The 25635-nt window shown below is 36.2% G+C and overlaps 1 long non-coding RNA gene across 1 annotated transcript in view; it reads right to left on the bottom strand.

The window, feature by feature from the left end:
- LOC110403003 overlaps positions 14260-25635 on the bottom strand; it is a 274642-nt gene continuing 263266 nt past the window's right edge. The window contains exons 4-5 of the long non-coding RNA XR_002441455.1: positions 22390-22517; positions 14260-14352 (exon numbers count right to left, since the gene is read on the bottom strand). This is a non-coding gene — a long non-coding RNA (uncharacterized LOC110403003). The remainder of the gene's footprint in view (positions 14353-22389; positions 22518-25635) is intronic.

The raw sequence follows: 25635 nt of genomic DNA, 5'->3' as shown, positions 1-25635 counted from the left end.
TTAACTAGGTTGGAATAAAGTGGTCTTTATTAGTGCAAATGAGCTCATCTGCTATAGGAATGAACATTTCACAATCTAATGCAGAATGTATTGACATCAGCCAAACATTTACATTTCTTCCATGGACAGATTGTTATTGACCTTGTGATGTGACATATCTACTGTCACTAAGCTACAAAATGGGAATCTCATCTTGCCTCTCCTCTTTTATACACAGAAAGCAACTAATTTGTCAGCACGCCAGCTTTAACTAGCCGAGATGAAGGTAAGCTAATTTAATAGGAACTGTTCAATATCTTCGACCCACCTGACACTGTCAGTTAAGGCAGCTCCACATTGCAGTGTCTTTCATTATTTCCAGCTCTTTCTTCAGACTACTTGAACAGCAAGTCAAATAATATGCTTAGGAGTCAATAGGACTGACTTTTTCTCAAGGACATTCTTTTGATGCCAGGAACTGTCAAGTGGGAAAACATGTAGCGTGAAGGTGAGAGGACACTAATTAAATATACATAGCTCTGGCCAAAGAAGAATGAGGCACAGCTTGCTATCTGAAAACTCAGTTGCCTGCTTGACTGAGGTCACAGCTGTTGACTTGTACAAGTTCTTAAGTTGCGTTCTCAGTATGAGATGCTTTAACACTCTTAAATACTAGACAAAGGCTATCTTCAAGGATTCCGTGTGCAGTTATATGTGCTTTTGTAGTTTACAGACAGGCATAACAGATTCCTTACTCCAATTCAGCTATAATGAATTTATCTCTTTTATCTATTAGATTTTGAGGTATGACAGTATTTCATGAAGCCAGGGAAGCATTTATGCTTGATACAACACAGCACACTGAGTGATAATACTAATGAAGTCCATGCAGCAACTGACTATATTTGTCGGCTTATTTTAAAGTGTGATTATAAACACAACACCTCTCCAGATTAAATTGGCTACAGCAAAGAACAATGAACAAGTGATGTCTTTACATATATGTATTTGGATGATTTTGCAGAGGTGAGTGTGCATGTTCCCATCTGTATCAAAAACTTTCAGGCCATGAAAATATAAAAAATACCAGATAGCCTAATGCTTTCCTCCCTTCCCTCTGTTTTCTCCACACTCCTGGCTGCCCTCATTCAAAATATCTTATCTAAATTCCAACTCTCTACTATCCAGAGCTGAAAGTATATTTATATTACCAATGCAACTTTTCTTATGAGTGTTGTTGGACGTGGCTGTGCAGCTGAACTGTTTTGCAGAGCTCCCTGACCAGTCCCTGTACTCTTTCATCAACATGGCTCAGTGCAGCGCTGTGCCAGTGTGCCAGTGAGCATCTCATTCACGCAGCACCATAAATGAGCTCATTTGCAGAGTCAGAGTTTATTAGGACTTAATGGTTTGAGCACTCTGCCCTCTAAGCACAGCTGTACTGCAGTGGACTAATATCTCTACACCTGCTCCACAGGGCTTTGAAGTACCTCTGCTACTCTAGTAGTCACTTTGATGATGGTGCAGGCATGTCCTTGCAGCTGAAATAATAACATATTCCTCATTCAACAAATATGGAGTTGAAATATTTCTTAGATATCAATAAGACAAAAATACAAGTAGTAAAACTGGTATTTGATTGTACTTGGTAAGTCCACATCAAAAAAGCTGTCAGAGAACTATCTTTTTGAACTGAAAGATGTTTACATTTAGGTGTCTTCCATCTTGACAAATAACCCTCTAACCTGCAGAGTATTATGTGGCATATGCAACATGATTTGTGGATGCCTGGCCTTTTACAGACATCTGAGTAGCAATGTACCTATAAATGCAGCTAGGTTTTTCCTCACATATTTGTACAGGAAGAGAAGATTTTATAAGGCAGTTTCCATGTCACAAGGACTATTTTCCCCTCCAGACTCAAGGGTAATCAAAACCCACATTATCTGCAAATGGACAGATGAGGAAGTGCTCAAAACTGGGCTTATATGACTGAAAAGTTATGCAAATTACCACATTTAATAGTTGCATAATTTCCCACTAACAACTAAGCATTTCAAACTCCAACAGTTACTACTCCTGCTACATAAATACAATAATGTATCACATTCACTCTTTATTGTTCCCAGCCTCCTGCAATTTTACCTGTCCATCGCAAAGGAGAAATGTTTTCCTAGAAACTGAATTTGTCCTTCCTGTTTTCCCTGCTGACAATACAAATGACATTGTGTGTTTATTTTATAAGAACAACCTTTCCTCATCAGCCAGCACGAAGAACAACAGGGGAAAACAAAATTTCTTACCTCCTCAGACGCTGGACTTGACCTTCCTCTAGTTTATCAGACTGTTTTCAGATCTGAAAACTGTGAGATTAAATATTATCTGGTAAGTTATTTAGACATCATTTTGCTAAGTCTCTCAGACTATTTGAGAGCAATCGTAGGTCTCAGCTCATAAGCTTTTCAAGTTAGCATCCTTTTTTTTTTTAATTCCAGATTATAATTGTATTTCTATCTAAACACATTCATATGTAATTTGAGAGTGATATGGTTCATATTCCTTATGAGCAACACGTAATATGCTATTACTGAAACATAAATTTTCAACAAGATTAGAAAATTCTTCAATAGATCTGGTTCTTCGACTTAACTTTGATGTATGCATTTTTCACGTATACTTGATTGACAGTCTAGGTATATATGCATCAGTCCCTGTTGTTCAAGACTTAGCTGGCCACGGATAAGTCTCTCCAAAAGAAATACCTCCTATTTATTTCCATGGAAACTACAGCAGCTACAAAGAACACAATAGCACTAGTTGATAGAGCAAATTCTCAATATTTTTCAACATAGTCACCACTCTCAGCTGCGCATTTTTGCCAGCAATGAAAAACAGACTGCATGCCATGCTCCTACAAATCTGCATGGTGAACCAGAATGTGGTTTGTCATTCACGTTGCCGTTGCAACTGCTGAAACATACCACTCACCGCCTCACTGTGCTCACATCCACTGTTTGGTCTCCAGAAATGTTCAGGAACCATCAGTGAATGACAATGGATGTAATTTTTTCTTCCTGGAGGAATTCAGTTCCACAGCTTTGCTTCATCCACACTTCTATGTCAGATGTCATTCTGTCAGACTGCCCCTCTGCAACACAACAAAATGTAATGGAATATTGGTGGAAATATTCAACCTCTATTGCCATACCACCACCATCTGCCTCTGGCATCAGGGGTCAACAAAACAAAATAGGAAGCATTACTTTTGGAGCAGCCTTTGTAATTCCATATAGTTGAGGGCTAACCAGGATCTGCCTCAGTTACCTTACTTGATTTCAATTTATTCACATAACGTGACAGTGATTTCCTCACCACTTTTTCTCTCATCTACCATGAATTTCCAACAATGCAGTGCAGGTGATTGCAGAGGAATCCCTTACATTTATAAAAAAAAAGGTAACTCATAGCAAATTTTGTCCTTTCGGGCTTAATCCCATGTAAGCATCTGTTGTATTTGTTAATTTCAAATACTTTAACACATTGTGCTCCATATTCAGATACTGTGTTACAATCACACTCTCATTCTAAGGTACAGTAGGAAAAAGTATGCTTTGATTTTTTCGACGTGTTATTTCTGGAGATGTATTTCTGAAGTATTGTAACAGCGAAAGGAACACAACAGTCAAGAAAACTATATGTGACAGTAGACTGTGATGGGGCAAACTAGATAAAGGCAAAATATTCAAGAAAAATATTTTTGACTTAACATTCACCCTGAAACAATCACTATATATTGATGGTAGATAAAACGTGAAATACAAAGATTTCTACAAAGTAGTACATCAACTCTACCCAATGGCTGTTCTGTAATTAGTGCATCTTAGGCACTGACCCACTTTAAAAAAAAAAAATCAGAAAAAATAAAGTTATTTTCCTCCCTTCCTTTCTTCAGGGCAGGAAGCACATCAGTGTTTGTAAACTGTTACGTAAATGCATAGAAGTACATAAATTTTGCTAACAACGAAATAATTCCATTTCTTTGCATAAAAGCCAGATATTAAGAGTAATTTCTTTTCTAGCCAAAGACTCTATGCAGAAACATATGTCCCTGTATGGAATAATAAAGCAAGACTCCTAACAGCCATACTGTATTACACAATCTTGCAGTTTCATGAGCGCATTAAGCATGGTTTCAAAACTAGGCTTAGGAGCATCTGCTCCTGAAACAATCACTGGTAAGACACACTTGGCCACAGTTGATTTGTGTATGATTGGCTGAGTCTGTCAGCAGAGTACTTACTCTGCCATGCCCAATAATGTGCTACCCATATTTTGGAGATAGAACAAATCACCATCTTCTTTCCTTGTCACTTTTGTAACATGAGAACATCTCTTTCCTTTGTCTCATTTAAATGTATAAGGAAATATTGAGTATCTTTCTATGATAAATAGAACTGCTGCATAGCAGCAGCTGTGTCAGAGATAATCTGTGCAAGCAGGAAATGATTCACTGGCTCCAGTGAACTGTTAGAAGCATTTGACTTGTGAGGAGTCTTCATTGTGCAGAACAAGATTTATAAAAGCCCTGTGCCTGAAATGCTGTACTCATTTGGGTCTCAGAATGAGTACAACCACAGCAGCACAACCATAACATGGGCTGAGAAATATGCAAAAGCATCTCTAATACTCTATGGCTGCTCTATAGCATCTTAGTGAAGTTAGCTGGCTTGCACAACTTTGATCAGCAATAGATTTAGCCTACAAATAATGCTTTATTTTCTTATCTTACACTTTGTTTTCTTAAAACTACATTTACACCAGTTATTGGGAACATTGCTATGTATTACCCTCATTTAAAGCCAGAAACCTCAGCTGACAGCTTCTGATTGATAGATAGTTATAAATAGGCAGGAGGTCATTATATTACTTGAGCTATCAAGTCTCACTAGAAAAAAAAAAAAGATATCCCCTGTTTAATATTGATTGTCCTTATACTTGACATTATAAACACTGGCATTTAACCTGCTCCAAACTGACATTTGCATAGAACTGAGTGCAAGCAGGTTCCCACTCCACCAGTGAAAACTAACTGCCAACAGCTGATATAGATTTAGATTATAGTATGATCTTCAGCAAGGGGTGTTATCCATCTGCCTGAAAACACTGACTGAAGATGTTTTAACAGCACTTTCAACTTCACTCTACTCTTTTCTTATAAAAACCTACTGAGAGCATTTTTATAAGGTCATTTGATTGATCTATGGGATTTAGAGATGTTAAATTTTCCACCACGTTGGTCAAATCACAGAAGAGAGATGCTCCTAATTTAGAATTAGCATCTATGATTACTTCCTCATCGCTGCTCTGGTCAGGCTGTTTCTTTTGTAGCACTTTTTAGATTATAATGCAAACCTTTAAATTAATCAGTAAAACTAGTGACACAGTTTTTCAACAAGAAGTTATAAAATTTCATGTTTCATGTATTGATTTAAGAAAAGATATGACAGAGGTATATAGGATAATGAATGACATGAATCAAAATGCACCATCTCATCATAAGTGAACTTAGAGAGTTAATGAAAACTGAGAAGCAATTATTAAACACTTTTTTTTTAAAATACAATACATAATTAACACACGGAACTCATTGCTTCCAGGCATCACTTAATGAAGAAGTTTATAAGGTTGGGAGTTTTTAAGCTTTGTGTGGCTAATAAGAAATTTCACATAAATTCCAGAAGGCATTTTCTGCTCCAAGCAAACCAAGATTCAAAAAACAGCATACACTTCAGGTTTATAACCTGCTATACCATGAATATGCTTTGATGCGCTCCATCACTAGAAGTCACAAACAGATTCACTTATGGACTTTATCACTGAATTAAAAACACTTCTACTTCAGGTGCAGAGCAAATGACAAACTATGACTTACTCCAGAAAGCAGATTATTATAAAGCTTTATGTGTTGAGGTCTAGAGACCCCAAGAAAACTTGACTTTTCAGCCTGAAATATGGCACCTTTGAAAGCACTAAGAGCACAAATGGATAAAACCCTTCTATGCAAATGACTTGTCCTTCTACGTGGACTCTTAGGGAACAACTTAAGAGAAGGACAAGCTTAGAGTGATACTTCCATGGAAATGCTCCCATCACCCCTCAGTTTCAATTCCTAAAACACAAAATAAAATACGCTCAATATACAGTTTGTCTTGTGAATCCCAACTTGAGGAAAAAATACCTAAGGAAGACTTTTTCTATGCAGTTTTAAGAAAATTTTTATGATAAGGACAATAAAACTGGATAGGTTACCGAATGGAAATCTATGCTGAGACTCAGTGCTCAGATAATTTCACCATTTCTACCTAATTACCTATGTGCTAGATCATGTGCTAATATGCAAGAATAAAATGGTGTCTTATAAGGATACTTCAAATATGTGAATTAGATTGATGATTACAAGCATTTACTCCACATTATTTAAACTACCATTTCAACAATTGACTATTAAAAGTAACAATATATCATTAATATGAAATGAAATAGTGTAACATGTATTAGACATATATATAGCTAATATCCCGGTATCCAATGAGATTATGTACATTTAATATAGAAAACATTAAACTTTAGTATAAATGTCTGCCCTATTTCATTAACTACCAAACCACTACCAAAAATATTCAATTCTGAAATTAGAAACATTTACGGTAAACACAGATATTTTATAGTTTCATGTAAACCAGACATTAAGGCTTGAAAAAATTAACCCTTGAACAGTTTTGAAACTGCAGATGAAAACTCTATGGGAAAACCATCTGCTTTCAGGAAAAAAAGTTAGATTCACAACTAGAAGAAAATACTTTTCACTGCTGATTTTCCAGATGCAGACATATCTTACATAAAGCTGGACAAAAAATGAAAGAATTTCAGGAAAAGGGAAGAAACAACACAAATTCACATGCAACTGCAAACACAGGAGTACTCTACAGTGAGATATCCCATTGCTTTGGAGTGTACTTGAATCATTAGCAACAGCTAGGGATTTTTTTTCTCTTTGAAGATGTAAACTTGCAAAATGAAACATTTTCAACCTGAAGAGTTGGGAATATCCTGTTTCAAAGCCTCTCCAATAAGAATATCATTTGCAATTTGAATTTAGCTCTCCTCCATCCTGATTTGGTGCTCTTACTTTTTGGATACTGGAAGGAAGCATAATGAACTTAGTTGCATATCTAGCCTATCATTTCTTTCTATTTCATTGCAAATAATTAAAAATAAAAGGTGTAAAAGATCCAAGTTCATCTTGGGTAAAAAAGTTCATTACATAAATTGAGACTAGAGGAAAAAGTCTATTTTATATAGAAATGAAAAGTAGATAAAATAAATAAAAAAGATTTGGTTTTATTTTAATTCTAGTTTGATTACTGTCACGGTTTTATGATTTCTGTTATCCATATTCCACATTATAACCATTAGTCACGGAACTAGGCTGAACTGGGTCAGAACCGTGACAATTATCAAATCAAAAACACAAACAATTTACATAGCACCAGAGTAGACGCTATCTTACAAAATAAGAAGCTGTAAATTTATATATATATATATATATATATAAAATCAGCAACAAACAACTATAATAAAAAGAAACAAAAATTAGACTGAAACTCAGCTATTGATCTTCTCTTGAAGAGACATGGGTAGAGCCTCAAGACTGTAGGAATTTCTCTGGTTTCCATGAACAGAGAAGGGGGAGAACCAACAAGATGGTAAAAAGCAAAGGATTTTGTGATATGTAGATGGTAAGAAACTGATTTCCATTCAACTTTTTATCTGCAGTGGGTAATTATAATCTCCCAAGCAGAAGCTTTTACTTTTGTCCTCACTGATGAAAACAGCCATTCCTCTGTAAGTAGCCTACTTTGTACTGGGAGGGTGGAAGAGGGTTCCACAAAAACATTTTTCACCTTTTTTGGTTAGAAGTTTTGTGTTGTAATTTCACTACAAGTGGCTACTGCAATTAGAGGTTACATTTGGCACCTACTCTCTACTCATCTGACATTTTGCTAACTCATTTAAGCTATAACATAAGAGGCTAAAAAATGAGTTTTATGTTTCTGTAATGTAATTATTACTTTTTATAGCAAACAAAAATGTTTACCCAATTAGTAAATAATGAAAACTAATTTCCTTTTGGTAGCTGGCAGCAGCAACAAAAATAAATATGTAATTTCTGTCTTACAAATTTTTTAAATTACCTGCTCTACGTGAGCAATTTTTTTCCACTCACTAAGTTTTGTAAGGACTTTTACACAAATAAACACCAAAATTCTATAATTACAAATTAGAATCACTGATTACATGTATTTACAGTAATTATATAATTAGAGACAATTACATTAATTATACGAACAATAGACTGTATTGAGTAGCGATGAAAAACAAGAACATTCTCACGTTAAAAAAACACATTTTGAGCTAGAAATAAGGATTTATTATTATCACTAAAATTCAGAACGTAAGCACAGAGCAACATCACTGCATTATGTCCTGTTCATTCAAGCACTGAAAACTTTTTAAAAAGCTGCTTTCAACATGATGAAGTATTTTGAGATACACATAATCCAGTAACATAAGCAGAGCTAAAGAATACATCATAGATGTAGAATAAATTAGGGTTAAAAACTTCCTTTATACAGACACCTAACTCCTATATTCAAGAGTTTAACCTTGTGGCTGCACTAGCATGGAATCACAGAATCATACCATCATTTGAGTTCGAAGGGATCCTTAAAGGTCATTTAGCCCAACTCCCCTGCAATGAGCAGGGACACCTAAAGCTAGATTGGGTTGCTCAGAGCCTGGTCCAGCCTGACCTTGAATGTCTGCAGGGACAGAGCACCATAAGCAGATTAAGCTGATCACAGCATGGGCCACCAGTGAAATGTGCGACCTTGCATGTGGCACTTCTTCCCCTGCTGCATGCTCCCACCCTTTTTCTTGTGCTGATGTGACCATGGAGATCAGATATTCAGGGTGTGAACTACTTTTATTTGGCATTGTTAATTAGTTTTCTATCAAGCTGCTCCACATCATTCTGCAGCTGTGGGATCACTGGAGCTTACGTAAGAAAGGAAAACAAAACTAAACAAAACTCCTTTTGAGAGGTAGCACTATCCTTGACAAAATGAAATAGATAGCAAAACTGCAGATACAGGTGCTTAAATTAGAATCACAGAATTGCTCAGGTTGGAAAAGACCTTAAAGATCATCGAGTCCAACTGCAACCTAACTATGCTACCCAAACTCTAACAAGCCACCACTAAACCATGTCCCTGAGCACTACATCCAAACGGTTTTTAAACACATTCAGGGATGGTGAGTGAATTAGATAGGTACCTCTTAACATGGCATGCAAACTCAAGGAAAACCAGCACCTGGAAGACAAAGGAACTGTGGGAATACCTCTGGGCACAGCAGCAGTACACAAAGCTTACAGCAGGTCACGGCAAGAAAGCTAAGAGAGACCTACATTTCCAAAACAGATGAAAAATCCTGTCTTCTTGCAAGCCTTCATCTGTGACAAAACATACAAACAAAACTGTAGGAAACACAGTTTATTTTTCAAGGAGGGGTGTCAGGAATACCAACGAAGAAATAACGAGTTCTAAAGCTAAGATAAATCAAGGAAGCAGCAGAGTACACATAGCATGTGCATGGGGCTCTACAGAGCAAACTCGTCAGTAGTCTGCTAAATATCTGGAAAGCAACATAGGAGTAGCCAATCACATACATAATAGCACTTCCTCTCATGCTTAGGATTTTGGTACAAAATAAATTACAGAATGACAGAATTGTAGGGGTTGGAATCTTGAAATCATCTAGACCAACCCCCTTGTTAAGGCAGGTTCCCTTAACAATAATTGCTTGTGCTAGAAAGCAGGTGGTTGTTGCTTAGTGTGCACTAAGCACAACAACTATGCACCGTTCTTGAACTGACCATGCAAGCATGAGTACGTCATCAACTGATCCTAAGGTCCAGGCATACTCACTGCCAACTGACAACCCTCTGAAAAAAAAACCAAAAAAATCTAATATCATGATGCCATGTTATAGTGTTCATCTAAGGATTATCAGGATAGCAGGACCACAGTTTGTTTTAATAGAACGCCTTGATAACAACAAATGGAAAATGTGGAAACCCAGTGAAGGTCTACTAGAGCTCGATGAAAGGCCAAAGCTTCAGAGGTCTGCTACCATACATCCTTCTCATTACCTCCTCTAACTTTTATTCCTCAAAACCAGAATGAACTGCAGGTAGAGCAGTTACTGCTTAGAAATTCAGCTACAACAGTTTGACTTAAACACTTTAATTATGCTGTTTTTACACTGCTTTTTTATTTAGTGAATGACAGCACTGTTGAACGTTTAATGAGCTGTGAATGACTATACAAAATGTATGGGATCACAAAACTTGCTGCTAGTAAATTACATGAACAGTTACATTTAAGTGCCAGGATCTATGTCATGATCCATTGTTAACATACTCTGTATGTTCTTTCATAAGATTGGTTGGAATACAACTATTTTCAAGTCTCCAAGATAAACCTTTACATTCTGGTTTTCCTCTATCTGAATCAGTCATTGATACACATGGAAAAGCCTGGCTACGAACACTAAGTCACTGTAGGTTTCAGTGCTTAAAATGTTTGATGCTTTCTTACTTTCTGAGTTTTTTTTTTAAAGAGAAGGCTCTAAATTTCTATTTATTTCAGTCACACTGCCTGTGGATTTGCAGGCTGCCAGCACTCTCTGCTAGAATATCCACAGACATGCAGCACTGCTCACAAACCTGACAGAGACCCTTGAAGAATGAACTAATGCATTACCTTCCTTTGCACATACATATGATATTGTGCTTTTTCCAATGACAAAGAGTGCCAGAGTTTTACTCTTTACATTTTCATGTTGTAACAGAGAACATGCTATTAATTGAATACAGATTTTTGTTGTTGTTGCTGTTACTTTTCTTCTGATGACCACTTGTATTCTTCCAAAGTGTTCATAGCAGATCTAACACTAGTTACTTTAGGAGACTTAAAAATCACATCTCAGAGGAAGTAAATTAACATAATAATCCTTAAAGCCAAGTCAGATAACATTATCTCATTATTTGGAGATATTCTCTAACAAAGAACCCTTCACCTTCTGTATACTCATCTGTAGTTCTATTTCCACCTACAAACAATGGCTGTTTAACAAATTCCTACTATTAAGAAATTTCCCATTTGTATATCTTTAAGTGACTCATCTTAGGAAACAACATCATCCATTCACTCACTATGTAGATAACCAAAAGCGACCTCCCACACCAACAAGAGAAAACACAAAAGAAACAAAGAAACCAGAAACAGAACTGAAGAATGTTCAATTTTTTTTCCCTGTTCAGATATCTTTAATTCAGACTATAAAATTTGGTTTAAATGTATCTGAAAAAATGTCATAGCAAAAGAAAAAAAAAATCCATCTTAGTCTTTTACATATACATACGTGGGTGTTATTTCTATTAGAGGACTTATTTTTGCAGGCTACAAAGTCCTCAAAGTTATTTAGAGAACAATTCAATTGCAATAACCTATCTAATGCTGAAATGCAGATATAGAAGATAGTCATAAAGACTGGTAAGTAAAAAAAAATGATTCTTTATTGCTAACTCAAAAGCTGAAAGAAAAAATATTGCGTTTGATTTTTGTTTGTTTTACAGTTCTGATTAAAGAACCATTAAAACAAAGTATAGAAGCATAAAATAATTGCCCAGAGATGTCAAGCAAAGAATCTTGCCCTTGTTAGAAACATCAGATTCATAAACCAGGTTTTAAACTGAAATATTCCTAGAAGTTCTACAACACACTTGGCTAACATCTGCTTCTGAAATAACAGGATCTAAAAACCAGCAAATATAGAAATTCAATTTTGTAACAAGGAAAGGAAAGGTACACATAGGAAAGAGGAGAAGGAATTCTCCGCAGGCTGGGGTGATCTGGATACAGAGAAGTGAAGGTGGAGTTGCTATTTAATTTCTAAAAAATGACTCCAGATTGAAAGCAACCCTGTTTCTCGAGCTGTGTCTGTTTTGCACAGCAACTGCTTCATATGGGATAGAGGCCAAAAATCACAGGGAGAAAATCCAGTGCACAAATAATTTCCCTTAACACCTCAGTTCTGTGACCCAGTTCAGTGACCCAATTTGTCCAAATAATATATACCTGAAAATTTAATTTTCTCTGTGTTCTTTAAGCATAAGAATTATTGATTGCAAATATTCAGCATCAAGTGGCCAGCTACTTTTGTTCATTAGCTGTTACAAAATTCTGTCTGCTCTGGGATGAACTCCAGCTTTAAACACCCTGTGTGGGGAGTTTGTTTTCATGTCAAAGTTGTCTGGCATTTTTTGTAAACTGAGCATGCAGATCAGTGGGAGAAGTCCAATTAAAATTATGCCACAATGCAGCAGGAACAAGACTATCGTGACCTTCTGTGATGTTAACAAGTAAATAACATTTTGCCAGTGCAGGTATACTTGTTCCCAATGAAGTGTTTAATTATCTTGATACTTTGAGAAATTACAACCATCCAGACTTATATGATGCCAATTGCAGTGTGCTTTCTTTTCCATCTCTATAGACACTAAAAACAAAGTACATACATAAAATAAAAAAATGTAGGTTTATTCACATTTTTTGCTTTATGTCTACCCATCTTTCAGAACATCAGCAATTCAGGCATGTGCAAAGCACAGAAAGAGTCATAAATACCATACTGAAATTGCCTAACCAGGATAGCCTATAAGAGACAGTGAGGGAAGGAGTGCTTCTTTCTCCTCAGCTACTGTCTTGACATTATCCGTACTCCCACATCTGGACTTGTAATTCTCATCTGGAGTTGATGATCTCTACAGTCTGAAGCTGTACTGATCATACAAAATCACCTTCCTACAGGAACTACCTCTTCATTCCACTGTGTCATCATCCTTTGTTTAAAGGAACTATTCTTTGCTTAACCCTGAAGATATCATTTGAATGTCAAGTGATAGCTGATAAATAAGCAGATCAATTAATCTGAAAAGGTCTTAGATTGCTGTTTCCTTTGTTCTGAATAATTACAAGGGATGACAATTTATTTTAAGACAGAAGTCTGCAAGAAACTTTCATTAATTAACAATCCAATGTAACAATCATTCTGCTTCCTGAAAGCTCTGAAGATCAATGTTACAGGATTTTCTTCACTGAAGCATTATTTATTTAAATGGTGAATTTATTTTCTTCTTCTGAAATACAATGATTTGCCAAAGACAAATCATTTTCCAGTGCTTTGTCTTTGGGCAAAGGTATGAAAGACAATCAAAAACCAACCAACCAACCAACGAGAGAAAATTCTTAAGATAAATTATTAACAGAGAACCACAAAACTGCCAGAAATGACACAGAACTTTCTATTTTGGGCATGTAATCAGGAGCAAACTGGGTCTCCTGTATCTTGGGTTAATGTCCTAATCTACTGTCTGCATTGCTTCATTTCTCTCCTCACTCATCCCTAAAAGAATCCCAAACAAAACCCTCCAAAGTCAAGAAATCAAAAATCACGCTTCAATAAAGACAGATATTTTGACAATACTTAAAATGCTTGAACTAATGTTTAGGAGACTGACTTTATACTCTGTTTCCACACGCATAGAGATGTCTTGTGAACGTTCCACTCGACCTGTAGTAAAAATGAATTACAGCATAATAACTGCAGTTTTGAGACCTTTCAGACTTCACCAGTAAATCTCTCTTTGATACCATATGAAGATGTGAAGAAGTTTGATCAATAATTAATGTTAATCACATTCAGTCTTAATCAATAACAGAACTACTACTCTTTTCAAAGCCCAGAGACAGTTCTGTTAGGTACAAAATCAAATTTAATTAAAGCCATGCATGTAGAAAAGAGTTCCTAATGCTATCATAATTAGTTTATTTAATATTGCAATTGTCAAACTCCCCTGTACCTTCTGCATGCTACATGATTATTGTGTTCATTATTTGCACCTGCTGCAAGATGAGGTTGGGCTGCTCATGTACAGTACACATAGGTGAGACTACAGAGATGTGGGGATTCTCTTATCCTTCCAAGCCCACTGAAAAAAGTTTCTCAGAAATAAGCAGACAGTGCCCAGAAATCTGAACAGTTCTGAAGATGAAAACCGTCAATGGAAGATGCATCAGAGTCACTCACCTGTGTCCTGTCAAAAGCCACTTTTATATGTATGCTATGACTTTCTCTTAGCCTCCCAGGATCATTAGGTCACATCGTGAAGAACGCCAATTTTATTCACTGCAAGTTATTAGGAAAAAAAGTTTCTTTAACTTGGGGATCAAAAAAAGGTAAGTTCTACCCATTGCTCCACCTGATCTCCCGAGAGATGTCATACTGAGCCTTTTCTATTTCCCTCCACACTTGAAAGAGGAGGTCACAGAGTGAAAGTCAAATATTTAACAACCCTCCAAACAATGTATTCAGTGCCTGGGGACCTGAGTCAAGGAAGAGGGGTAAACGTTATGTGAATTCTGATCTTTAGAGACTGCTCTCTTTCCATTCCAGTTCTCCTAGTAGGTGTCTGTTTTCACATGTTATAGCTTAGGTAAATTTTAACCCACTCACACTGCTGTCTCTAATGGTACCTTTCACACGTATGTAAATAAAACAAGAAAGAAACCTTTCTTTTAAACAGTATTTCTCATTCACACTGGCAAACGCCTCTGGTCAAAGAACTGATACCTGCTGTGAGAAGCAAGACAGTGTTGTGTTCTAGAATTTTACTTGATTAGAACCTAAGATTTGCTTCTGAAAATTACGACATTTATAATGTGTTTTTATAAAAAATGGAAATTCTCCCCTATACTGAGCCTGCCTGGAGTGTTAATGTAGGAATTAATACTGTAACACATATCAATACTCTCAATGTCATCCATTTGTATAGCTGCCTTAAGCAAATTTAGCCTTAAGCTAAATTAAGCAGGTATGTAAAGACTTGTGAGCTCAAGACCTTATTAATATAATCATTCCCTAGCAGTCTGATTTGACCAAAATCCAACAGTAAAAACCCTGTAGCATTAAATAGGAGACAAAATCACAAAATGGAAATTTGTGAGTATTTTGGCACACACAACAAAAATACAATCAATTAACTGCCTAGACAGTTGTTACTGCTCTTTTGATTTTTTGGGTTTTGTTGGTAGTGTTTTGTTTGTTTGTTTGTTTATGGTTGTTTTTTTGTTGCTGCTGTTCTGTTATTGTTGATGCCATTTTAGAGTAGGAAAAGGGAGAAATCTGCTCTGTGTTTAACTTCCTGTGCTTAGGGATCCCTACTGTCTCAGGATTCAGTCTTCTTAAACTGTAATCTTGCATCATTATATATTTCATTGACCATTTACTGTAATGCTGAATGACTGATCAATTGCCAGTTAAACTGCTCATTAAGAAAAACGTACAAGTTTAGAGAAACTCAGCTACTCCATTTTTCTCCCAATCATTTCCTTGGTCTATTAACAGGCAGCTTTTGTCCTACTGCTCAATAGTGCAAAGTTAGATTTGCCTTATTCTGTGTAGTGTAAAGCACTTAGGCAATTTTAAAGTAAAAGTACTTTACGAGAAGAGCTTCTTTAGAGTGAAAATGACAGTAATAACATATATCTTAAATGCTAAATTTCCATGTTAAAACATCAATTCAATAATCTCTGATCCATGAAAAAGCAAAGTTATTTTACTGTGATTTTGTTACAATGAACTGACTGCAATTCCTAGGAGGAAATATGCATGCTATGAAACTGAAATTTAAAAATCTCACACTAATGAAAATACACAGATACAAATGCAGAGACAAAAATCTACTTAGTCAGCAACTACACATCAGGACCACCATTTTCTTTCAATAACCTTTGCAGCCTGCCTTTGAAGTCAAAAGAGCTTATTGAAGAAAGCAAAAGCAAATGCCTATGAAGATACAGCCTCTGAATTTTTCTCCCCCAACTCCAAGAACATACCTGCTACCTCAGATCATCCCAAATTATATATTTTCTGTGAACCTTTTCTTATTATTCTTGACAAAATTCGGGAGACATATATGTATATAATTAATTCACATGAGCAGATCTTCAGAACTGAGATATTAGTGACTCCTGAAACACAGGTTAGTGCTCGTCTGCATAAAAATCGTCAAACTGATGGTTAGATTGAGCACAATCCCATTTATTACATCACTGCTATTCCCTTTTTGCAGACAGATGGGTTTACAGCACTTTGGCATCAACCTGGAGGTCTAGAAGCCAATAAGATAGAAGGTACCTTTTCATTAAAGCTGAGAACCAGTTCTTCCATCTTATCATTATCAGCCAAAGCTTGCTAAAACCAGCATTAAAAGCTAATTACCTTTATTCACAAGCCACTTAAAGAACAGAACTATTAGCCTAAACACATGCTCATGAAAACGTCATTAAAAATCCTTACATGCCACAGGAACCATGGGAATGCTGAGAAGCTGCTCTAACATGAAGGATTGATGCAGTGCAGGTACAAGTAAAGAAGAAAGCATCAAGTGCCTGAAAACATTTGAAAGGGAATCTGCAAAATGCTGAAGAGCATGGAGAAGCAAGGAAACCATGATGAACTGCAAGATGTGAGGCAATATGCTGACCAGAAACAAGCCTAGAAGAGCAGGCAGAAGCAGTGCTCTTGTTCTTCCTAACTGCAGAAAACACACAAATATCACCCCCAGTTTCTCCTCCAAAGAGACAATGAGCAGTAGATGGAACACTGGTGAACCAGCTGGGCTACGACAACGGGAGAAGCAGTGTACCTCAACATCTTTACTCCCACTAGCTAGAATTGCATTGTTTGCTAAACAGCATTTTAGAAACAGATTGTTACTGATCTTTTTCTTTTTTTTTCATGTTATTTCAGTGCAGATGATAGAACTGAAACAAACCGCATTTGTAAACAATTCAGTTCCTTCACTCCAATGGAGAATGCCTCGTGTGAGGCAATCAATCTTAAAGGAACGATTGTCATCATCTGCTTTCTTCAATAGGCAGTCTTTCTATTTGGCTTCTTTTTCATTTGGTTAAGCAGCTGTGCAAGCTCTCATAGTGTGAATCTCATTAGCAACAGGAAAGCAGAGAGGTGATAGGTCTAGCCTGAGACACAGAACATTATTGGGATCACTTATGAATTCTGTATATTAACAGTTTTGCACAAAGGTGTGTGGGACATACAGATGAAGTGTTGAACAGTTTGCCACAAAGAATCCCGTTTATCACAGGGTTGACACCAATGCCTACGGACACTCTTGAGGCAGGAATCATTTACTTCCCTTTCCAGTTTGAAACTCCACCACCTGTGGTATAGTTATAACATGTAATAGACCCTGTAGATACAATGCCAATTTAATGTAACTTCTGAGAGTTTCCTTACAGTAACTGAAGATTTTTATTGCATTTTTAAAATACAAGTTCCTGATTTTGCATCTTCAAATATTAAACGCAACTTTATTTATTTATTTATTACATTGTTTCATTTAGGGCTTGACTTAGTCTGTCTAACAAAATTTTCTAAAAGCTGTCTGAGAACACAACTGATAATCAGTTCAAATTCACATTAACATATGTTGTCATTTTATGGAAATGATGAAGATAAAATAACAAAGTTTAGAAATATAAAATAGGACGTAACAAACCTCAGTACCTCCGTTATGACTATGCTCAAAAGTAAAGCTCATACTGAGAGGAAGAATCTGAATTAACATACTTAATCCTATATGAGCAAAAAAAGCAGTAAGTCTGTCTGATTCAGAGATGGCTTAGATAGTTAATATTAAACCACATGTCATGATGTTCCAAGTGCGATGAAGGGATTAGTAATGGGATGACTGGAAAAGTAACTGGACTCTTCATTTACTAGCACATATTATGTACACTGTCTAAACTAGCAGACAGGTTTGCATGGGGGGAAAAAAAACAAACCCAACACTGTGTGGTTTATGATCAAAGTCATAAACAAAGACATGGTCTTTTGTTGATATGTGACTCTTTAAATGAATCTGTTATTTAACTTTCGTGAACTGAATTACTGCAGCTAGTTGCTTATTATGAATAAATGTTCAGTCTTGGACCCTTACCCCCTTATTTCAGTACAAGGACAATTAAAGGAAAACATGCTGAGGAAATGCACTGACCATCTGGAAAGATGCTCCGTCTGCTTGCAAATCCAAGCAGCCCTTCGCACTTGTAGCTGGAACAGATTTTTACCTTCAGAGATTTTTGTTCTTCCCTCATTTTAGAAAGGCTTTGTTTTCCTCAGAAAATTCCAGTTTGGTTCCCCCCTCTTCACAAAGTTTTTTGCATGATTCCAGACAAAAAAATCAAAATCACATTGTGTGGCATAGCAATAAAGATAAAACAAACATCCTAATCCTTACTGAGATCCAAAAAAATAACCTTGTAATCACTATAATAAAGAGAATAGCAGGCACAGGTAGTACTCAGAAATGCTGCTCAAATTTTCCAGAAAAGATCAGGGGAAAAGAGGAATAAATATAATTTTTTTCACTGAAAATAAAACCAAACATCAAAACAGAAAGCGTTCAAAAAAACTAAAGAGCTTTTCAGGTTTGACTCTATCTTAAAAACAAAATGTAAATCTAGATTAATCACTCCTCTCTATTTCAATATATTTTTATATTTAAGCTATCATTTCTCATTCATATGAAGGAACAATGTAAAACAATTAAATATCAAGAGTTAGATTTTAATAAGCCAAGTAAACATTAGGCCTAAAAGCTATCCCTGCCCCTTTAACTTTTAAGTGTGAGTCTTTCCCACAGTAAAATAGTCAACTACATCCCTGCTGAACTATAAGAATAGATTTAGTGGTTACATTATAGCACACTACTCCATTAATATACCTTTGAAGCAGCAGCAAGCCAAATTAAATGCTGGACTAAGCAAGATCAATTCAGTTGTAGTCAGCAGAGATGCATCAGCCTACCTGTGATCACAAAACAATTTGCAAATGGAGACCAGCCAATGTTGCACAAATAGTGATGAGAATTACTTGAATTTTTCTTTTATAAACACAACTCCCTGAGTCCAAAAGTAAAATTTCAATAAAGAGATGGTTTTATTACCTAATTGAAAACAATAGCTTTAAGAAGGTAAGTATTTTAATGCCTTTGAGAGGTAACTGACAGCAATTGCATTAAGTTACAACAGGAATTAAAACATGCCCTTCAGTTCCAGTCACTACTTACACGGCTTCACCACATTTCTGAATGCTGAAGGAAATAACTTGACAAAGATATTGAAGAGGCTTAAGAATGAAGTTTATGAATGAGAAGCAGGTATGTGGGATATCGTAAAGTAAGAACTGGAATGATCCAGCTGGATGAGGTAAGAGAAATGGAGGTCAATGGGTGTATGAATAAACAGAAATTAAATTAAAGTTCCCTGGGCTGTGGTGCTCTGGAGCAGTATTCCAGCATTCTGAAGTAGCAGAGTCAACACAAAGATCCTAACTACTTTTGAGATTTTGCTTGATCAATTTATTTTACAACCCCTTCCCTCTGCCTGAATGCGCTAGCTGGAAACTAGATTCAGTCATGCAGGGTGCTCCTTCCAGTATTCTTCCCTGCTAAGAGATATAACTAATATCTTGTATTGCTTAATTTAAAAAGCTCCTTTTGTTTAATTTAAAAAATTGGTGGAGTGGATTTTCTGGTTAGCTGGAGCTATTGAGCTGGTAGAGAGGGAAGCAGACTTTGCCAAGGTAAGTATATAATTTGCAGTGGCTGCAATTTGAGTGGGGGTCAGCCTCTTCTCTCTTATAACTAGTAGCAGGACGAGGGGGAATGGCATCAAGTTGCGCCAGGGGAGATTTAGGCTGGACATTAGGAAACACTACTTTTCTGAAAGAGTGGTCAGGTGCTGGAATGGGCTGCCCAGGGAGGTGGTGGAGTCACCACCCCTGGAGGTGTTCAAAAAACATTTAGATATAGTGTTGAGAGACATGGTTTAGTGGGGTTATTGGTGGTAGGTGGATGGTTGGACTGGATGATCTTGTAGGTCTTTTCCAACCTTGGTGATTTATTGATTCTATGATTCCATGAGTGCACCTGGTTAGAGATGCCCAAGGAACACTGTGATGAACTGACAAGATTATTGCAAAATGCCCAGAAAATAAATAGTTGCTCCCACCTGTGTACGTACTTTTCAAATAATATTATTTTGGTGTAATCCTGAGGAGATTAACACTAATGTATATACATAACTTCGTAAATGTGCATTCTGCAAGGGAATGTTATTTCTCCTAAATACAAACTAAACAAATTAGTGAAACTATTTAGAGTCTGTTTTCATGAAAACGTTAATTTGATATCCGTCCATGCATATATAACTAGGCACAAACAGACATGAGCCCAAACAATCCATGTAATTTCTGAATCCTGGTCCAAGAGTATGTTGCAAGTGGCTGCTGTGTTAAAAGCTCAGTTTGGTTTGCGGGAACAGTCAGCTGGATGAATGCCTCCATTTGGTGTTCAGGGGCTGCTGATGTACAGTGAGGTCAGGGAAAGGAAATATTTTAATATCCTTGCACCTTAAACTTAACTTCCCGTAAATACAGTGTTCCATTTTTATTCACAGCTATTTATCAAACTTCAATAAAAATGGAGTTGGATACTCTTGAGCTTAGAAGTGGCTCTAAGGTACTGAATTTTTATACAATAAAACATTGATTTTCATAAATTTTCAGAATATTTGAGGTCTTTTCTCTACAGGTATACTGAAATCTTCCACATTTGTTATCAATGCTGAGGGTGGGAGGTCCACATTTGTTATCAATGCCCAGGATGGGGTGGGCCCTCCTATTCGTAGCAAAATTGGAACAAGGAATTCTTAAGTACGAAGGAAAGAGTGAAATACAGATGATTAGTACTTGCATTTGTAAGTGAGTTAAAAAGTTAGGAAAGTTAGCATCCCTGATCCTAATCTGTTAACTTCATTGGTTCAAGAAGATTTTTATTTTATTAGTTTGTTTTTAACTACAATTTTATTTTAAACAAAGTTGGGAAAAATTAACTATCTTTAATACAAGCGTGCTAGGAGTAACTGGAAAACCAACTATGAGCTATGCGAATCTACAAAAAGTTCACTTCATCAGAAAATACTACATTTGCTACTAAAAATGCAGCAATATTCTGATATTTCTCACAAGTCTTAGCTTGTACAATATTTTAACTCAAAGCTCATTATTTTTGGATAATGCGTTTTAAAGTATTTTAAATTAAAAACTGCTTTTTTCCATTACAATGCTATACAGTTCTAAAACATGAGATTATCACGTTGGATTATACCAGTATTTAATCTGGATCTTAACAAATGCATTTTAAATTAATCTCATTTCTGGGTGTTGTTTTTTTTTTTTCCTGATGAACTTCAATGGTAATCTAAAACACTAATCCAGAAATGCAGCCATGTCATATCATAAAGTTAATAACCCTACTAACTACTTATTTGCTGACAGAACTGACTGTACTCATTTACAGAATGTGAGGAATTCAGAATTTGAAAGAAAAAAAGGCCTTTAACAAGGTGCAAAGCACAGTTTTTGAGAAATGCTTCATCACCTAGCTACATTTAGACAATAGCCTTCTCTCCTCTAAAAAACAGTCTAATTAAATACAGCTGGAGATAGCACAAAAGAATTTCATTAATTAATTGGCAACCTGCTGACACTAATTAAGCTATGAAAATTCAACTCCCTCACACCAGATTTCAAACATTAGGCTGTTACATTTGTTGGGAAGTTTGCCTTGTGTCTCTAGTACAACCAAAAAAAAAGAGAAAATGAACTTTGTGGTTAACAAGTGTGGGAACAAAATGACCTATTATTGGAAAAATTGGATATTAAAACTCGTACTGATACAGAGAAGAAATTGTGCTACAAAAGTTCTTGCTGATAGACTCCCATATGAGTAGGATTAAGGGCTTCACAACTACACCCTCCTTGCTATGTAGGAAAGGATCTCAAAACTGTAATAGCACAGTGGAGTGCAGTTACCTTTATTTATGTCCTCTGCAACACTGTGTAAGGTGCTGCAGAGCTTCCCTTCACTGCAGCTGTTGTACAGCCATTTCCCACTCCTGATTTCACACAGTAACTATGAGAAAACGTATCAACTCTTTGGTCCATGTTCTAAATCTCATGTGAAACATCAAATGAGACCTCACATAACATTTTAACTATTAATTTCACTGTAACAAGGGGGATTTATTATTACATGTCTCATGGCCTACTGGCAGTGAGTGGCATTGCTGTTACCTGAGCGGATGTCAGTGAATGCAGTTTGGTGCGTGATCTTTCCCTTTCCAAAAACCCAGCTCCTTCTCAAAACACAAGTAAGGTTTCAAGACCATGTGCTATTACGTATCCAGAATATATATCAACATCTAGAGGGGAAAAAAAAAAAAAAAGAACACATTTTAAAAATTTCCACAGTACTGCTGGGACTGCTGGGATCAACAACAAACTTATTTACTTTAAGGTAAAGTAAAATAAATGTATTCAAGAAAAGTAGAATGTAACTTTCCTGTTCTTTTCTTTCTTGCAGGAGACATAACAGTAAAATCATACAGTCCCTATACTATATGGTATAGCAGTATTTCCAATACTTTACCATATTTTCAGAAATCTTCAGAAATCTAGTTAATTGGAAGCTAGCAATTAATTTTGAATATGCAATAAACTATTGTTCTGTAGATATAGTTTTATAAGAATTGATTCATGTGAAATAGAGGTTCTGTAACCCAAAATGTCTTCAGTTCTGAAATGCCCACTTAGTGTCCTAATGCACAAAATTTAAGTAATGTCAGTTTTAATGTTAAGCTTTTTCACTCTATTGTAACTAAAATAAGGCACGGAGCAGCCCACATACAAGTAAATACTAATATCTAAAAGTAGTAAGCTCCTTTGTTCTGGACTGAATCATTCAGTTATCATCAAGACAGTGACGTGAAAATTGAGACAATGAAGGTTATAATGACAATAGAAAGGAAAGAAGTTCAAGCCATGCCTGAAGCATGAAACGGAGAGTAAAAGGTAAATGAAAAATTCATGAGAGATGCACGACTATCAGATTCACATGTATTACAGTTAAGTGCATTCATTAAATGATCATGAGGAATGTACGGCATAAAAATGAAAGAGAAGAGCACAATCTCTAATAGAACTTGATAATTTCAGTGCATGAAAAGCAGCAGGCCAAAGCAACAATTTAAACTAAGATTACTAAATCTTATATTCCAGCTTTCACTGCAAGCAATGTTTAAGGAGAAAATATCACATAGTAAATGAAAGAAAAGAAAATAAGAGATTTAACGTTAAGGCTCCACTGCAGCAGTACACAATGAAGCATTCACTTGTTTTGAAGTCAGCATGAAATTATCCTATCATTAACCATGTTGAGAAGTGCTTTGGTTCAGAACATACACATCCCAAATCTCCTGAAAATACATATCCTGGTAAATTAGTTGTACTGCTTTTGACCAGGTCATTCGATATTTGAATTCCTTTACGTTCCATTGTGTTTTATATAATCTGGCTGTGTTATTTCACATAGTTATAACAAATCCTTTGGCCAGGGTTTTGACACCTCTGCATGAGATTATGTTTAACACCTCATCAGTTGGTATACATATGCTAATCATTGCTGTTTAGCACCTGTTTTCTCCTTTCCCGCTGTTCAGGCACAACACACAACTACCACAGCTCTCCATCTTTGCAGTATTTGCAGGGCATTTCACTGCTTTGCACTGAAAATCAGATTTATTCTTTTGAAAACATAGCAATGAAAATCCTCAGGTAAAACCTCAGGTAAATAAGTAAAAGCACTGAAGTAGAGATATTAAAAGAAAACAAATCAGCTGTGGAGAATGGGAAGGGGCTGGATATTGGTGCAGGAACCTCATCAGCTGCACAGCTTCCCTGTGGGCACTGTCCATCAACTTCCATACTATGTGCACACTGGTTCTCTGTACTGACCCATTAGACTTGCTAGCTGAGCATACTTTACAATAAAATAATCACAGGCAAAACGCAACCCACGGATTGCTGTGAGTCTGCTATCGAGGAATTCAGCCACCAGTGCTCCCTGTCCCTGGAATTGAAGGAGACGATGAAGGAGACAAGGAATGCTCGAATGCCCATTCCCATGGGTCAGACTTGCTTCCTCAAGGTCTTAGAGCTTAAAACTCAGCCTCCCCCATCCTCTCACTGACGTCATTGCTTTTCTTCTTGGGAGGTAAATGAAGAATTTGAGATAATGGAGAGTACATTTGTTAGAATTTCTAACAAAAATTTATGGAGAGCTTTTGATCAGATAATTTTAAGGAACTATTAGAAGAGGTTTCAGGGTAAAAGCACTGTGTTGTTTCTTTTTTCAGCTTGCACTTTCCTTCAAAACAGGAGGGGAAGGCCTGCCTACTAAAAGTAAAAAGGAAATGAGATTGTGAATAATTACTACAACAAATAATTATAACTGTCTTCCAGGAATATACTGAATGACTTTAATATGAATCATCCTCATGAATATTGCCATGATATGCACTTGAATACTAGTACTGAAATATTTGTTGATTCCAGAAGAGTACTGGTGGGCTCTCATATCTGTGCAAATGAACTGAGAAGCCTCTTCGCAATAAGTTTTGAAGTATATGGCTATACACATTCCACCTTATAAAAAAAAGGGGGGGGGGGGGAAAGACTACTTTCACAAACTTTAACTGACGATGGTAGATGTAGCTGCAGTCTCACAGTGAACAGAAACTACATGACAATGAACACTAAGGATGTGGTCTCTCCTGTGGTCTGTCCTCTGTATTCCCAACCAAATAAAACTCATCTTAATGCATCAGAGTCAGAGGTCCCATCAAATATTCTTATTTCAAACATTTTCATATTCAATTACAGCCAAGTAAAGAAGATCATATTCTTTGCTGAAGGAAATTACAATTTACCTGCCTTAACAAGTATTATAGTAAAACTCTTGGAATGTACAGCCATTGCTTATAGAATTTAAAAATACAAAGGTGCTAAAGCATACCAAAACAAGTGAGACAAATTGTGTAATTCATGTCATTCAAATGGCTGTCCGCATCTAAAGCAGTCAGTGGAGATGTAAGTAATAAGACATATGGAATTTGAAAGCATAATTAATTCAACAAAGCACAGGTAATTCTGCTGACTGAGCTGGCTGGTCCCAACTCTGTTTAAAGAGAGACTTTGATGACTAGCTCAGACATAGAAACCTTTCAGTACAGGCACTTTACACTTATTCAAATGAATCATACTCAAGAAATCCTCAAAGGTTACTATTTTATTTACTAGCTCTGACTGTTTGCAAGGTACCTAAGAAATCAGTAGACACCAGAGAGCTTAACATTCTTGTTACTTCCAGGTTAGTAGCATCTAGCAATAGCTTAAAAAAACCCAGTAATTTTAATAGAGAGTCATAAAAAGTCATTGTGAAGGGACTTTGGGGGGTCCCTGGTCAAATCCACCCTCAGAGAA

The sequence above is a fragment of the Numida meleagris genome, chromosome 8 (genome assembly GCF_002078875.1).
Source record: "Numida meleagris isolate 19003 breed g44 Domestic line chromosome 8, NumMel1.0, whole genome shotgun sequence".
Classification (NCBI taxonomy): domain Eukaryota; kingdom Metazoa; phylum Chordata; class Aves; order Galliformes; family Numididae; genus Numida; species Numida meleagris.
This window is presented reverse-complemented; position numbering and strand designations above follow the sequence as displayed.